Source organism: Psammomys obesus, unplaced genomic scaffold (assembly GCF_907164565.1).
Source record: "Psammomys obesus unplaced genomic scaffold, mPsaObe1.curated_primary_1811, whole genome shotgun sequence".
NCBI lineage: Eukaryota > Metazoa > Chordata > Mammalia > Rodentia > Muridae > Psammomys > Psammomys obesus.
The window spans coordinates 707,031-722,220 of record NW_026596143.1 but is presented as its reverse complement, the minus strand read 5'-3'; the positions used below and the strand labels follow the sequence as shown (position 1 = coordinate 722,220).

At 39.4% G+C, this 15,190-nt stretch overlaps 1 protein-coding gene across 2 annotated transcripts in view; it reads right to left on the bottom strand.

Moving 5' to 3' along the window:
- The window catches only part of Dlc1 (DLC1 Rho GTPase activating protein), a 384,088-nt gene that overhangs the window by 135,106 nt on the left and 233,792 nt on the right, over nucleotides 1–15,190 (bottom strand). The window lies entirely within an intron of this gene.

Genomic DNA, 15,190 nt, shown 5'->3' with positions numbered 1-15,190 from the left:
GCGCACACGCACACACAAAGTAACTAAAATTAAAGGAGACCTTCCTTGTATACTTAAAAACACTTGAAAGTTTATCATGTAGAAAAGTGAGCAGTTTATGTGATTCTACATGGACCTGATCACTCTCTTTTTTTTTAATCTTATTTATATCTCTCTGTATGCTTGTCATGTGTGTTTATGTGCCCATGAAGGCCAGAAGGCATTGATCCTCTGGTGATGGAGTCATCAAGTGATGTAGATGCTGGGAACTGAACTCATGTCCTCTGGAAGGTGATCCTAGTGGCTAAACCATCTCTTTCCTCCTTTCTCCTGTATCCTTTCTGCCCTCTTAGTATCTTTGAGCAAACACTAACAGTGAAGGGAGGGGGTCAAAAAAGAGTATCCTTATCTATATTCACATTTCTTCAAAGTTGCTCCATTTTTATTTTTAAAAATAAATGCCTATTTTTTAAAATATTACTTTGAACCAAGAAACTAAGCCAGAAAGGTGATTCCGCCCAAGTGGAAGACATATGTGTTCATTGTCAAAGTTTAATGTATATCTTAAAATACATTATAGTGGATCTAGACAAGGTTCACGAAAAGTTCATCCAATGGATGAAAGGAAATGGAAACCATTCTGCAGTCTAGTCCACAAAAGGTACAATATAACAGAACATGAATCAGACACTGATAGGCAGTCAGATACTCAGATTAAAACAGAAGTGACCAATAAAGTATTTGGAAGTTTTATCAGATTCACTAGCACAAAAGATAGGGCCAGTTAAAACACTCAGAAAAATTAATGACCCTAGATCCAAAATGGGTTTTGCATGGGAAAAAAAATGTTCTTGGAAGTTTGCTTGGCTTCCTGTATTGATGTCATAGAATGACAAGAAGTTTTTTCAGGTTCTTTGTATGTTCATTGTGACAGGATCCACTCCAGAATAATTGCTCTTGTGTGAGTGGATTCCGTTCTCCTTCCCTTCTCCTCCTCCTTTAGCCACCCCCCCCTTTCCTCTCTTCCTGTGCATGTATATAAAATAAATATGTATAAAACAAACTTCACATGGAAAAATAAAACCATAGTCATAATCTGAACCATAATCATTAAATCTGAAAGGACTCAGTCATTCTCGTCATCTGTCTTAACTCTGAAGAGCCACTGAAAGGCAACCTCCTCATGTGTGCAGTCCCTGGAGCCTGGCTTCCAGCAAATTGTACTCTCTGCCATGGCTTGTTCATGTCCTTAGGAAAAGGGGAAGGCAGTTACTTGGGTCAGTGTTGTAGGCCAATTTCACTTCTTCTTTTCTTCCCTAATAATACTCACGTATTAGTAAGTTCGAGTTGGAGAACAATAAAGGCAGTAAATGCTTAGGAGTAACAAAAACATTGCTAAGTTATAACATCTGGAGTTCATCACTGAAGCTCTGACATCAGGATGCAGCCCAGATGTTAACTGTAGAAACCAGCTAATGTTTGGGTGAATGTTGTCTCTCCTTTAATTTGCAAAAGCCTCTTTAAAAAAATCTTGAAAACAAAGCAACTCAAAAATGTGAGTAATCTCCCAGATATTCAGATCTGTTTTGGGATCCCAGGTGGATTTTTTTGCCCTGACTGATATGGAAACCCTCCTACTTTCTCACCCTCAAAAACATAAAGAACAAAAAGCCTTAAGATAGAAAACTGTGAATGGGGCTATAAGAAATAACTAGACATTGGCCTTAATTGATATGTGGACACAAGGGAAGTGGCTTGACTTTTCCAGAGCTGATTTCCACTCTCAGGGTCAGTGTGCTAGGACAAGAATCCAAAATTCTGTGCTCTGTGTGCATCCACTCATGTTCTTTAGGCAGTTCAAGAATGAGAAAAGATTCGGTAGAATAAGGAAGGGAGAAAAATTCTATACAATGCTTGAGTCTCTGTCTGGCAGTTATGCTTGGAATCAACTCTGGTCCAAAAATACCATAGGGAAGAAGTCATGTGATGAGCAGTTCTTATGGTTTAAATTGTGTGCGATTCTGAGTAACATGATAAGCTCTGACACTGTTGTTCATTCCTTCTTGGGATGAGCCTACCATAGCCAACCTGTATATGCTGTCCACGTGGCAGTCACTTATTTGCTATCTGGGTTTTCAAACAAACTATTGCTTATAGAGAGGGCTGGGTATTACCCTTGATCTTAGTTATCCGCTGGTAATCTGGGAATGTCTGTCCCATAGGTTGCAGGGAGGGCAACAGGAAAGATATTTCTTTCTACTGTTGCTCATTATATTGACTGAATGTGTAATCTGATTCCTTGTATGTTTCCCCCAGTTATTTAGTGATTGGAGTTATGTTACTGGGATTTGGATGATTATTGACATGTTATTTAAATTATGTTCTGTATCAACAGAATCTCCTTAGCTATCTTCTAATCTACTTCTGTCTCCAGTGGTCAAATAGCAAGAGAAACTACAGACTAGATAAAAATAGAAATGTCCAAATGGCAAGGATTAAAAAAAATCTGGGATTAGGAGAAAAGATATACATTTCTGACTTATTCTAAGGTGAACTATATAAGTAGGTTGTCTTTTGCTTTCAGTACTTCTACTGAGACACAGCATGAATTTATTATTTTAAAAAACATTTAGAATTCAGTTGACAAACACTGAAAAAACACAATGATGATGGTTCAGGGTATAGACGCTGGTTATAGATGATATGAATTCAAATTCTTACCCCTTCACTTGCTATATGATATCGGGAAACATACCTGAAGTAAACCAGAGATTCATTTTTGTCAACAGTAAAATAGTAGTAGTAAAATTTGCATTTGTAAGAATTAGTGATAAATTAGTGAAAAGCTTTCAGCAATCTGTGATTTCAAAGGAGCTCAATAAATGAGTTCTGTCCATCTTTGTATCCTGATTTGTCTGTGGTGATTTGATAAGTACTCAGAAAACCTTTTTGGACATATGAATGGATAGGTGAATGAGGAAAGAGTATACGAACAGATTACAGGGATTGAAAACAACAACATTCCACTTCAAGGAAGTAAGTTGATTCCTGGTATGCTTATTTGACCTTGCCTTTGTTTTTACTGACTATGTGCCCTTCACTAAGATTAATGATGCCTCTCTTTTTCTTGAACCCACTTTACTTTTGATTAATTTATCTACTTGACCTAATCCCCACCTCTGTCATGATTAGTTTCCAGACAACACCAGGGCCGCTTCTTTGTGTTTTTTGAGTTTTTAAAAATATAGTAATTTTATTAATTCTTTAAGAATTTCATACAATGAATTTTGACCACATTCACTTATACTCTTCTCCTAACTCATGCTGGGTCCCTATATGACTCCTCTTCCCATTTTGTTTTCTTTCATTTTAATATCACACCGAGTCAAATTTAGACAACTTCTTTATAGTGTTCATTGTACAGCCATCACTCATGGTCATCTTTGGAACACTTGGGACTGGAATTAGCATACAAGAAATACTCAATCACTGTTAAAGAATATGGTCCTTGGTCCATTTCATTGTTCACCATCCAATGTGGCATGTCTTGGGCATACATGTTCTCCGTGCTTTTGCTGCAACAGTGGATAGTGATAAACAAATACTTAAGCACGTAGAATATTTGGGCTTGAAGGATTTTTAAGAATAATTTAACCTTATCTCTAAGAACATGAGTAGTATTGAAGTTATTAACTTGCACAAGCCTTATTTAACTAGTTGGCTCAAAAGTAGGGAATACACATTACTTGACATGATTTTCTGTAAGAATGGTAGCTTGTCACTGATATCTATCTGTCTGTCTGTCTATCTGTCTATCTATCTATCTATCTATCTATCTATCTATCTATCTATCTATCTATCTATCTATTCTTTTATCTATTTTTTTGAGATAGGGTTTCTCTGTGCAGCCATGGCTGTCCTGGAACTTACTCTATAGGCTAGCTGGCCTCAAACTCAGAGATCAGCCTGCCTCTGTTGGGATTAAAGGTGTGTGCCACTGCCAGGCTGCCACTAATTTTTAAAGTGGCTTATCTAGTTAAGGGTGAACAGTGTCTCTTTGGAGATGGTCTGAAGAAGACTTGGGCTAATGGTTGATTATTATACCATGCTGATATGTGTGCAGACTGTGGAGAGTGAGAATGTTACTGAAAGAGCCTTCTCAGTCTTGGACAATCTTTAATATTTGTAGACTGTGCCCTACCTTGGTGGCACTAAATATTATCAAGATAAAGCACCACCTTAAACTTCCATTGTACTCACTGAAATCAAGGTGTCATGAAATAATTGTCCACAGTGGCTGTGATTCATGTCACCAAGTCAAAAGTTTTATAGACTACTACATGTAATTCCTAGGACCATATATATACTGTTCTTGAAAGAAAAAAAAAAAAGAGTAAAAGTTAAGCATCTCTACTGAACAAGTGAATAATGTGTAGTTACTGCAGGGTGATCACGTGTGATATAAGCCACTTTACACCTTTTGATCAAGTGAGAGAGTATGTTCAGGCTGTTCCTCAATAGGAAGTGTTTGCTGTGTTCAGCATGGAAGATACTGTAATGAACTATCCTGGTTACATAAAAATGTCAACTGAGGATATGATGCAGACTTTGTTTATGTGAGCAACAGAAGAAAGACAAATACAGACCGCAGAAACTGTGGGAAAGTAGGACTCTGAAGGTAGAATGTTCTCCTCCTGACCAGCTGTCCTTGCTTGAAAGCATGGGAATTTAACAGAAGCCCACTCTCACTCCCTGCGCCAAGCAATGTTTAATAACTACCACAGTGTCTAAGAAAATACAAGAAGGAAACCATCAAAAGCTAACGTGAAATAAAATAGGCCTGGCCTAGCAGCAGACTTCTCCAAGGGTAAGTGGCAGCCAGCCATGGTCAAGTAATTCCTTAAGCACAGCAAGTTTCAATTCACTTACAGTTTCAAGTGGCTGCTATCTCAACCCGGATCACCCAGCAAGTCATAAGAGCAAGGGTGACTGAAGCAAAACATTCCAGCACCTGAAGATAAATAGTCCAAGCCTCACACTCAGAACTCTTCAGGTCTTGCCAATGCTCCTCCTTCACATATTTTGTTGGGGATATGATAAATGCTCAGCTTCAGAAAAGGAACTTGAGTGTGTTCTGAGTCTCTTTCAAAGGAACAGATCAAGAGAATCTGGAGGAGGGCAGGAAAGGAAGACCATCTCTACCATTCCTTTATAAAAACATGTTTCAGAAAGGGATATATAGGTAAGAGACAGGCTGGGGAGGTGGCTCCGGAGAGTTGTTCCCGCACAAACATGAGAACCTCAGTTCAAATCTCTAGCACACATATGCAAAACAAAACAAAACAAAACAAAACAAAACAAAACAAAACAAAACAACAAAACCAGCTTTGGCTGCTCACTCCTGCAACTCCATCAGTGTAGTGGGCAGAGGCAAAGGGATCGATGACAATTGCTAAGCACCAGCGCTGCTCCAGGTTCTTAGAAAAATTCCCCATCTAAAGGGAATAAGGCAGTGTATGCTAGAGCAAGATTCCATGGTCTTCCTCTAGCCTCTGAACGTGTACCTGTGCACATGGACACATATGAACATACAAAAATGGAATTTAGGTTTTTTGTTGTTGTTGTTTCTAAAACTGGCTCTCCACGTACATGCCCCACTTATATATTTGTGGCTTCCGTTTCTTGACTTTTCTCTAATCCCTATAAAGTTATAGGAACATTGCGGACTTTAGACTCAAGGGAACTGAGTTTATATCCAAATTTAAACTCCTAACCATTACATAACTAGTTACCTAACATTCTGAACGTGTGGTTCCTCTTATAAATTGGCAAAGCGAAACCCCGCCTTAAATGGTCTAGCACAAGAGATGATGGGTGACTTTTGTAAACTGTGGGAAGACTGCAAGCCGTTAGTGACAATCAGTTTTTGTTTTTCTTATTTCCCTTCTGCTCTGTTCAGGGTCCTGTCATATCTTGTATGGACAGGAGATATTTCAGACATAGACTCTATTCAGCTTTGTTTTTCACATAAGTAAACAGAGGGAGAAAATCACAAGTAAAAGAACAAAGTGCTGGTCATTCCAGTAGTACTTGACATGAAAAAAAAATGATGAATGTTTAAGGTCTGTGTCCATCGCATCCTATTCAAGAGCCACGGTCTACCCACAGTGCGGTGGACCATAATGGTCACTGATGACCTGAAGTGAGCACAGGTAGAATGTCTTAATTAACAAAAGTGTATGTGAAAAACATGCTAGTGCTCCTGAATGTTCACTAGCTGCACGGCAGATTGACATCTGGTCAAGTATAAAGAAATACAGTTTGTTTTTTAACCACTCAGTGGATTTTAAAAATAATGTATTACGTGTATGTGAGTGCCTGCATGTCTGTGTATCACACACTTGGGGCTCATGGAGATCGGAAGAGGGCATTAGACTACCAGAACTTAATTACAGACGTTTGTGAGCCTCCGGGTGAGTGCTGGGAAAGGAAACCAGGTGCTCTGCAAGAGCAACAAGTGTTTTCATTGTTGAGCCATCTCGTCAGGTTCCAGATTGATTATTTTTATCCTTTAAGAAATTCACAGATGGGGCTTGAGAGGTGGGTCAGTGCTCAAGATCACTGTCTGTTCTTCTAGAGCACCTAGAATCAATTCCTAGCACCCACATGGCATTCATCCCTGGTTCCAGTCCAAGGGTATCTGACACCTCGTCTGGTGTCCACTGTCACCAGGCACACACACAATAATAGACATACATGTTGGCAATGTATACAAAACACGGTACACATAAAATTTTTAATAATTAAAAAGAAAGCAAGCCACAAATGTTACAATATTTGAAGAATTCTGAACTTCCTCCAAACCACTGTTTCTTTTGTTCTGCCTTTTTTTTCTTCTTTCATCGACCCCACTTGAATGGCATTTATGTTAGTTTTTTTCTGAGAATGTAATGGGAGTATTGGCTTATTTAAACTTCTCTGTGTTATGTTGCTTGAAATAAAAAATGATCCTGAGATGCTATGTGTTTACACATCAGTATGGTATACAAATTAGTGAGTTTTGTTGTTTTTGTATAAGGGACCCTCATCTGATTGGGTAGACAATACTAACATATCAAACAGCACCAAAGAACTAGAAGCATATAACTAATCACTCGCTCACTTTAAAAGAAGAACCAATGCTAAGAGACATCCCATGCACGGGTATTCATAAAGCCTGGCTTTAAATATAAGGAAAGCAAGGAAATTAAATTGAATGATGGAGAAGATTTCCAATAGGGCAGGAGGCTACATTGTTGGAAACTAGGAGTAAGTAAGGGCTTTAGCAAATAGTCAGGAGACAGGCAGGACAAGCAGGGCGTTCCGGGGTGAAAGAGGATGTTCATTAGCTCGGAGATGTGTGTGGGTTTAATAAGGCTGGAAAGTGTACAACCTTGGAGGTCACTGAGCCAAACCAACAGTAAAGCAGATAATAACAATAATACTAATGAAGTAGGAGATGCAGTAGTTGTGATGTTTGAAGACCTTGACCGCGCTTAGGAGAGAACAAAGTTGGCACATGCCATGAGGGCAGATACAGGGATGGGAAGGAAGAGGCAGAAACACAGAAGCAGGATTAGCAGGATCTGCCGCTGACTTGATTTGAGGAGGAGCAGACTCTGGAGACTACGTAATGAATGTCAACCTTGGAACTTTCATCCAACACTTACGGAAAATATCTGGTAGACAGTGTGGGGACTAGAGAATTAGATAATATAGGGAAAAAGGGAAAGGGGAAGGTTGGGAGGGGGAAGGTCCAACCGCTTCTAGATGGATTAAAGTGTAAACTTAAGTATACATACACACACACACACCACACTAACACACACACATGCACACAAACACAAACATACACATATGCACATTTTCCAAAACCAGGACAAGTGATCTGCAGTTATTTATCAGAGAATCCAGTTGTACCACAGTGACCCAGGATGTCTTTTCAGCAGAGGTAAACATTTTAACAGAGGTAAGAATGACCCAAAGAAGAACGCCGTATATGACTGTCTGGGAAATATATTCAGGATGAGGGAACAGCAAATGCCAAGGGCCAGCAAGAGGCCAGAGAGCAGGATGTGGTGCTCTAGTGAAAAGATGGAAGAAAGTAAGGTAGGTAGCGAGTCCAAGGTCAGGTGTGGACTTGCTGGCCATAGAGAATGTTCTTATAAATAAGACAGAAAGGTGCAAGAGGGTTGGTTTTGAGTCAAGCAGTAAAGCAATATAATTTCTATTTTTACATATCACGCTAGTTGCAATGTTTGGGATACACTGTACAAAGAGGACAATGATTGAAGTGGGAAGCCAGTTAATAGGAGTCTGTAAGAACAGGGGTGTAGAATGAGGGTGGCTCGACTGGTGGCCGGGAGGGTGGTGACAAGCGATCACACTGTTGATGTGTTTACAGGAAAGGCTGACACAATTGTCTGATGGAAGGAATTTGAGGTATGACAGGAGAGATGAGCCAGAGGTGACTCCCATGAACCAAGATGAAAAAGAAAAAGACTCATTTTTATGGGAAAAAAAAAATTCAAAGAGCTCAATTTTGGACATGTTAAGTGATTTGGGGCATGCTACTTAACCTTTCTGGGTAGGTCTCCTCATCTGTGAAACAAAGGTATTAATAGAGTACAGCTCCAAGTTCATACATATTTAGAGTCAATGCAGGAAGCACCTGAGCAGAGCACACACTGAGTGTTAGGGCCCATCAAGAATTTGGTATCAGAAAACTGAGGGAAAGCTCTAGTCTTACAGTATTTCTAATTATTTTTTAAAAGACAACAGAGCTCTTTCTACATTTTTTCTTTGATGATCCCTCTTCTTGGCTGAGGTGCCGGCTTTTAATGGATTAGAGAATTAATTTTAAACATCAAATCATGGTATTCATGCCAAAATGATTTTGAAAGCGATTGTGATTGAATAAATAAATAATGGTTAGAAATTATAATTATCAGAGAGAAATTCTCACTGAAGTTAGGAGAGCTGAAGAGGAGATGGTCTATATTTTAAAGAGGAGAAAAATAAGGTAAAGAACAGAGAGGAATCTTTTCTATGAGAAATAGTAAAAGGCATCGGAATTAAGGGGCAAGTTGATAATTGTGTAATTGTGCTCGTCTGGACTTTACATTGTAACGGAATGACACATGGACAACTCAGCCGAGTAGAATAAGATGTTTAACAAGGCAAACTGTAAATTCACGAGGAAAGCAGGTGGGGCTGACTTTGTCAATCCTTAAGAGGCTAACTGAGGGGTTCACAATACTGTCAGGTGTTTCCAATCAACCTGGTGGGAAGGAAGAAGACCACATGAAGAATCAACGTACAGATGCAAGAACAGAGGTCACCCTGTCTGCTTGCACTGTGAACACCACAGTGGAGTAATTGTCATCAGTCAGCCATCTTTCTCTGGAGAAGCTGAGGGACAGACAGTATTTGGACATTCAGGTCATCCTAATTGGTGATGTTAAAGTTCAAATCCAGAGCCTTGAACACGTTATGTTCACCACCATCAAGGAACCCCAGCCCTATTCCCAGAATATATTTTAATGATGGGCTAGAGGTCACAAGGGACTGAGAGGGACCCAAAAGAAGGGGACTTTGAAATAAGGGAAGTGAGATATGATCAAACCACACACCAGGATACAGACATAGAAACATCATTCTATGTTTGATTTGAATGTATGCTAAACATTTAAAGTGTTTGCTACGTGATTATTTAATACACTAGAGTAGAAAATACAGTTGTTTAGTTTTGCAAATTAAAGGCCTCTTCCACTTGTTTTTTAAAATTCAGTATTCAAGGAACTGGCTACTCTTCTCTCACTCTGTAGGTCAGCACAGCCTTCAACTTGTGATCCTTAGGCGTCAGCTTCCTGCGTGCTGTGATTACCGGCATGACAGAAGCGGCCACTCTTTTTTTTCAATGTCATTCAAATAGTTTTTCCCCTTTGGCAGGTGTGTGAAATTGTAATTGGTCTGTGGAACCCAGGGCCTCCATGAATGCCTGCAGGGATTTTTATGGCAGAGAGGAAATATTCTCTTAGTGAGTGTCCTTGTAAGAATTTCTTACTATAAGTTACTAGGAGGATGTTATCACCGAAAAACTATTTTTACTGCTTCTGATTGTCAACTACACTCTACTTTTATTATTTGTGCTCACCATCTACCTTAGTTGTGTTTAGATCCCAGTACAGGCCTACATAAAACTTCCGGCTTATTCTCTTCTTTAAACAGAAACCTACTTACATTTTAGTTTCTTCTGAATAAGAAGCCACAATAAATGAGACACACTCATTCATTATTTACAATTTCCACCCAAACTTTCATTCATGACCTATTTATTTAAGCCATGTCTTTTGACTAGGGAGTTGAAGACATTAATATTTAAGGTTCTAGCTTCACCTCTTTTCTTGCTACAGCCTCTTGCATTGGCTTCTTCCTCTCTTCAGTCTGAAGAACTTCCGGGTTTGCTTTTCTTTGTGTGTGTGCTTGTGTGTGTGCGTGTGCTTATGTGTATGTAACAACAATAATAAAGATGTGATAAATTTGAAGGGGTATCAGGAGACAAGGAAGCAGTTGCAAAGGGTGGAAGATCAGTGGAAATGATGCAAATATTGCACTCTTGGATATATTCCTCAAAACATTAAATTAAAAAACCTTGTTCCTATAGTATTTAATCTTATTAACAATTTAATGTTATTTGTGATATACAAAAATGCATACATATGCTTTATGTCTATTTGCATACACACATGTATACCTTTGTATAAATATATTTGTATATGTGTGTATTTGACATTGTTTGTATAATATTATCTATATAATTTATTTTACTGTTTTAAAAGTAACTCTTCTATGGCCTTTATATCATTTGGAGTTTCTTTCCACAGTGAGTGTTCTTCGAAACCACTGGTATGTATGTAATACTTGTTAAACTCTCTGGCTATATGTGCATAACTTGGGTGATGAAATTTTATCCTTTGATTACTCCATCACCTAGAAAATTCTACACACACACCATGGAGATTTAAACAACAATATTCAAAACAACAATTACTCATTAGCATGCAGCTGTAAGGACTCTAGATGTGAGTAAATTATGGCACTGTTCTATTGCCGCAATGTGGATGAGCACACTGACTTGGAACATGAAGAAATATCGAGACTGTAAGCCTGGGGAAGGAGAGGTCCGATGGATATGTGCAGTATTATACCACTTAACCCTTTCAAGTGTGCAGAGATTATTAGTATTGTTTGGGTTGCCTCAACATGTGACAAGACACAACTGCTGTGACAAAACCAAAGCTACAAGGAAGAAACAGCGTGGACAATGCCATCCAGAAGTGGCTTGCGTAGACCTTCCACAGTAACGGAAATGTTTTATTACTCCATAGTGGTGGAGACTTGTGTATCTTGAATGTCTGACGTGTTTAATGAAATAACCTTGCTGTGAGTTAATTAATAACCCACCTAAGGATTAATTTTGGAGACAAGGCTTTGGGGAAGCAAAGATAATTTTAAATGTTACCCAACCTGTATTTAATCAGCAAACAATAACTAGGCTATGAAAATGGCAGCCCAAGCCACAGGAGACGCCGGTACCTAGTGTCCCGTGGTGCCACTGCATGGACCATTAGCTATGGCAACATCTCTTTCATTTTACAAAGAAATTAGCACATACCACAGTCTTCAACGTGAACAAAGGTTACTCACTTTTAAAAAGTTATTAAAAGCACTTGGCTTTTGACCCTTACAACCCAGTTTGTACAGAGTACAGGTCAGTTTTTTTCTTAAGTAATAAAAATAGTCAAATGCCATTTTAAGCTCCGTCAAAAATAACACAACCAAACCCACATATTGCCTAAGTTACCATGACTTTAGAAAATATACTTTTACTATCAGAGGGGAGATAAAATAATGAATTTCTATTAATTAAAATATTTAATGTTCAAATAAGGAACAAAACAGGACAGTGAGAAATAACACATTTATATTCAAGGAAAAGTTAGATACAGGGAGCCTATTGGATGCACTGTCTCACTTAAAGCACAAAATGGGGAAATCAACGCTAGTAGGTAGTTGCAGAAGACACTCAAGAGTGATGGGTGGTGGTAGGGATTAATGACTGTGGTGGGCGGGGCGGGGGGGTAGTGCTGGGATTAATGAAGGAGGAAGGCTGTGGAGGGTCACTCTGAGAACAGTATAGGCAGCAGCATGGGAGTCACACTCGGGGTCACTGAAATGAAAACATTTTTCTGTGAACTGGCATCACAAGAATGGGAGTTCGGAATGTGTGTGGTGGTGTCTGTGAAGGTGGGTGTCCAGTTTTGATCTATTTGTCACAGTCTCTAAGAAGGCAGACAGCAGGCTTCACTCCACTCCTCCTTTCTGTCTTTTTTTTTTCATTTTTAAAAATAAAATATTTATTCTTTCCTCATTTCCCAGCCTCTGAGCTTGTGCTGGATAATCCTTGTGGTATGTGTGGAGTAGCTCGTCAGGGTCTTCTGTTAATGTCTTAAATGGTGCAAAGGGCGTTCAGGCAGTGCTTTGACATGATTTTTCTGGAGTTTACCCCCCTATGTTTATCTTCAGTTGTGCAATTATTATGCTGTGAGAAAAAGCTCTGGAAGAAAACAAATTCTTGAGTTCTAAGCCATGATTTTATTAAAAAACAATCACTTAAGAGCTGGGGGAAACTTTTCCTTAAGGAAAAGAAAATAAGAAGGAAAGAAACATGTTATATACAAACTGTATTAATTATCAAATGTGCATTTAATCGATTTCTAATATTCCCAGTATAAATTCCCATGGTATTCTCATGACATTGATGTGTCTGCCTTTTACACATGGATGACATTCATAAGTCACATACTTTAGAGTGCTCTTATTACCTAGCCCCAGTCTCCAATCTGTTGCTCATGGCTGTGGGTATGTTTTGTATATGGATATGACCAGCAGTTCTAGCATAAGGGAATGGGACTAAGCCTCTCTGACCCAGTGATACAATACTCTGAAGAATTTGGGCCCAGTGTTGGCTGGGGAGATGCCTTAATGGTTAAGGGTACTTGTTGGACAAACATGAGGACCCAAGTTTGGATCCTAGCAACCGTGTAAAAAGCTGATAGTGGTTATATGTGCCAGTAACACCTAGCTGGGGTCACCAGCTGAGCACCAGGTTCAGTAGGACAACCATCTAAAAGGAGTAAGGTGGAAGACTGATAGAGCAGGACACATGCCATCCTCCTGCCTTCCCACACACACAGGTGTCATTTACACGTGTATACCCACCAAACACATCCAAACTCACACGTTCGTATGCATTAAAAAAACTGAACACCTCTGCAGAGCTCTGATACAATGGCTGTAAAGGTCGGATAACTAAAGCCCGCATTGCCGTGCGTTGGATCTCACTGCCCTTCTCCATACCCGTCATTCTTTCGCTTGGTCCAACATGAGGTACACAGGAGTCGATGTGTGCATGTTGGACACACAAGTCAGTGTCAGTAAGTTCTCTTGGCTGGAACTCACCAAGTGAAACTGTAGTTTCTTGTAAGGGCACAAATGAAAGACATTTCTTGGAGCCTGAAATGGCATGACAAACTTGTTTTCTTAGTGAAAAACTGTGGTCCAAAGACAATCTTATCATGGTGGAAAACAATGTGATTGATGATATTCTTTAGGACCTGAGATGGGTTTCATCTAAAAGGGTTTTATTTCTAAATATCATATAGGTGGTTAGAAACGGTCTTACTCATCTAGTAGAGCTGTGTGTGTGTGTGTGTGTGTGTGTGTGTGTGTGTGTGTGCGCACGCCAGATGTTTGTGTTGGTGGGAAACCAACAACGCTGTCTAGACCTGTAGGATATAGTAATCAGGCATGAATGAAAAACATTCAGAGGTCGCACTTCAACCCAGACCTACAACATCCTGCTATTCAAGACCAGATTAAAGATGAGGGGTCATGATAAACTCAGCCATACCGACTGCTGATTCAGTAATTTGAGAGTTGTCTGCAAAAAGCTAAATATGTCACCAAAAACTTACAAGATAAAACAAAGTCTAGACACCATAAAATGTGCTGTTTCCCTGACTACAGGTTGTCAACGGCCAGCTGCTGTGTCGTGACTTTTTACACCGGCATCCTGTAAATCAAGACCCTTCAGTCTTTATAAAGAGAAATTCCTTGATGTCATATGATGCCTGGGGGGTGTTTGCATATGTGTATATGTGATTTCTTAGATGCTCCATGTTGATAAGAAGTTGCCTGAAGAGAAAAGGACCAATGCGGAACCAGGATGTTCTGGGCTCACCAGCTAAGACTTACCAAACAATAATATTCAATGCTTTCACTGTATTTTGTGATTTTTATTGTTTAGAAGTTTCTAATCCCCCTTTGTGCTTTGTGTGTGTGTGTGCTTGCCTGCGGGTATGTGTGTGTGTGTGTGTGTGTGTGTGTGTGTGTGTGTGGACATGTGCACGTACACATGGCCTCAGGTGTAGAGGCCAGAGGTCAACCTCTGTATCATTTCTCAGAAATCATTCACTTTTTTTTTTTTTTTTTCAGATAGGATCTCTCCCTGGGATCTAGGTTAGGCTAGCTGGAAAGTGCTATAGATTGTTCTGTCTCCTCAGTGTTGGGATTACAAGGGTTCACCTGCACATTTAGCTTTAAAAAAAAAAAATAGGTGCTGGGGATAAAACTCAAGTCCTTAACGCTTTGCTGGTTAGTGCGTGATCAATTGAATGTCTTCCCAGCCTCTTCAATCTCATTCTTATTGTTTCTCTTGATGGAAAGGATTGATGGATGGATGGGTGGAGATTCTTGCTACAGAGTATGAACACTGACCCTCTGTCCCTAAACTGAGTCCAGCACTATGATTATTTTTATTGTAAAATTAGGAACTGCTCTTCTCCTCTGTTTTCTGGCTTTCACTGTCAAACCTTCATGACACATGTGGAAACACATTTGTTTCACATTGAATGTAAGGTTTGGGTCAACGACTGCTTCAAAATTGGCAAGCGCGATTGCACCCCACGTCATACAAGAGTAAAAACCACAGGGTACCAGATGCCCAGAGAGACATACATACATATACACCTTCAAGCATGGTGTGTATATATATATACCATAAATAACATATGTGATTGTACACACGATTGGTATATACTCAGTGGAG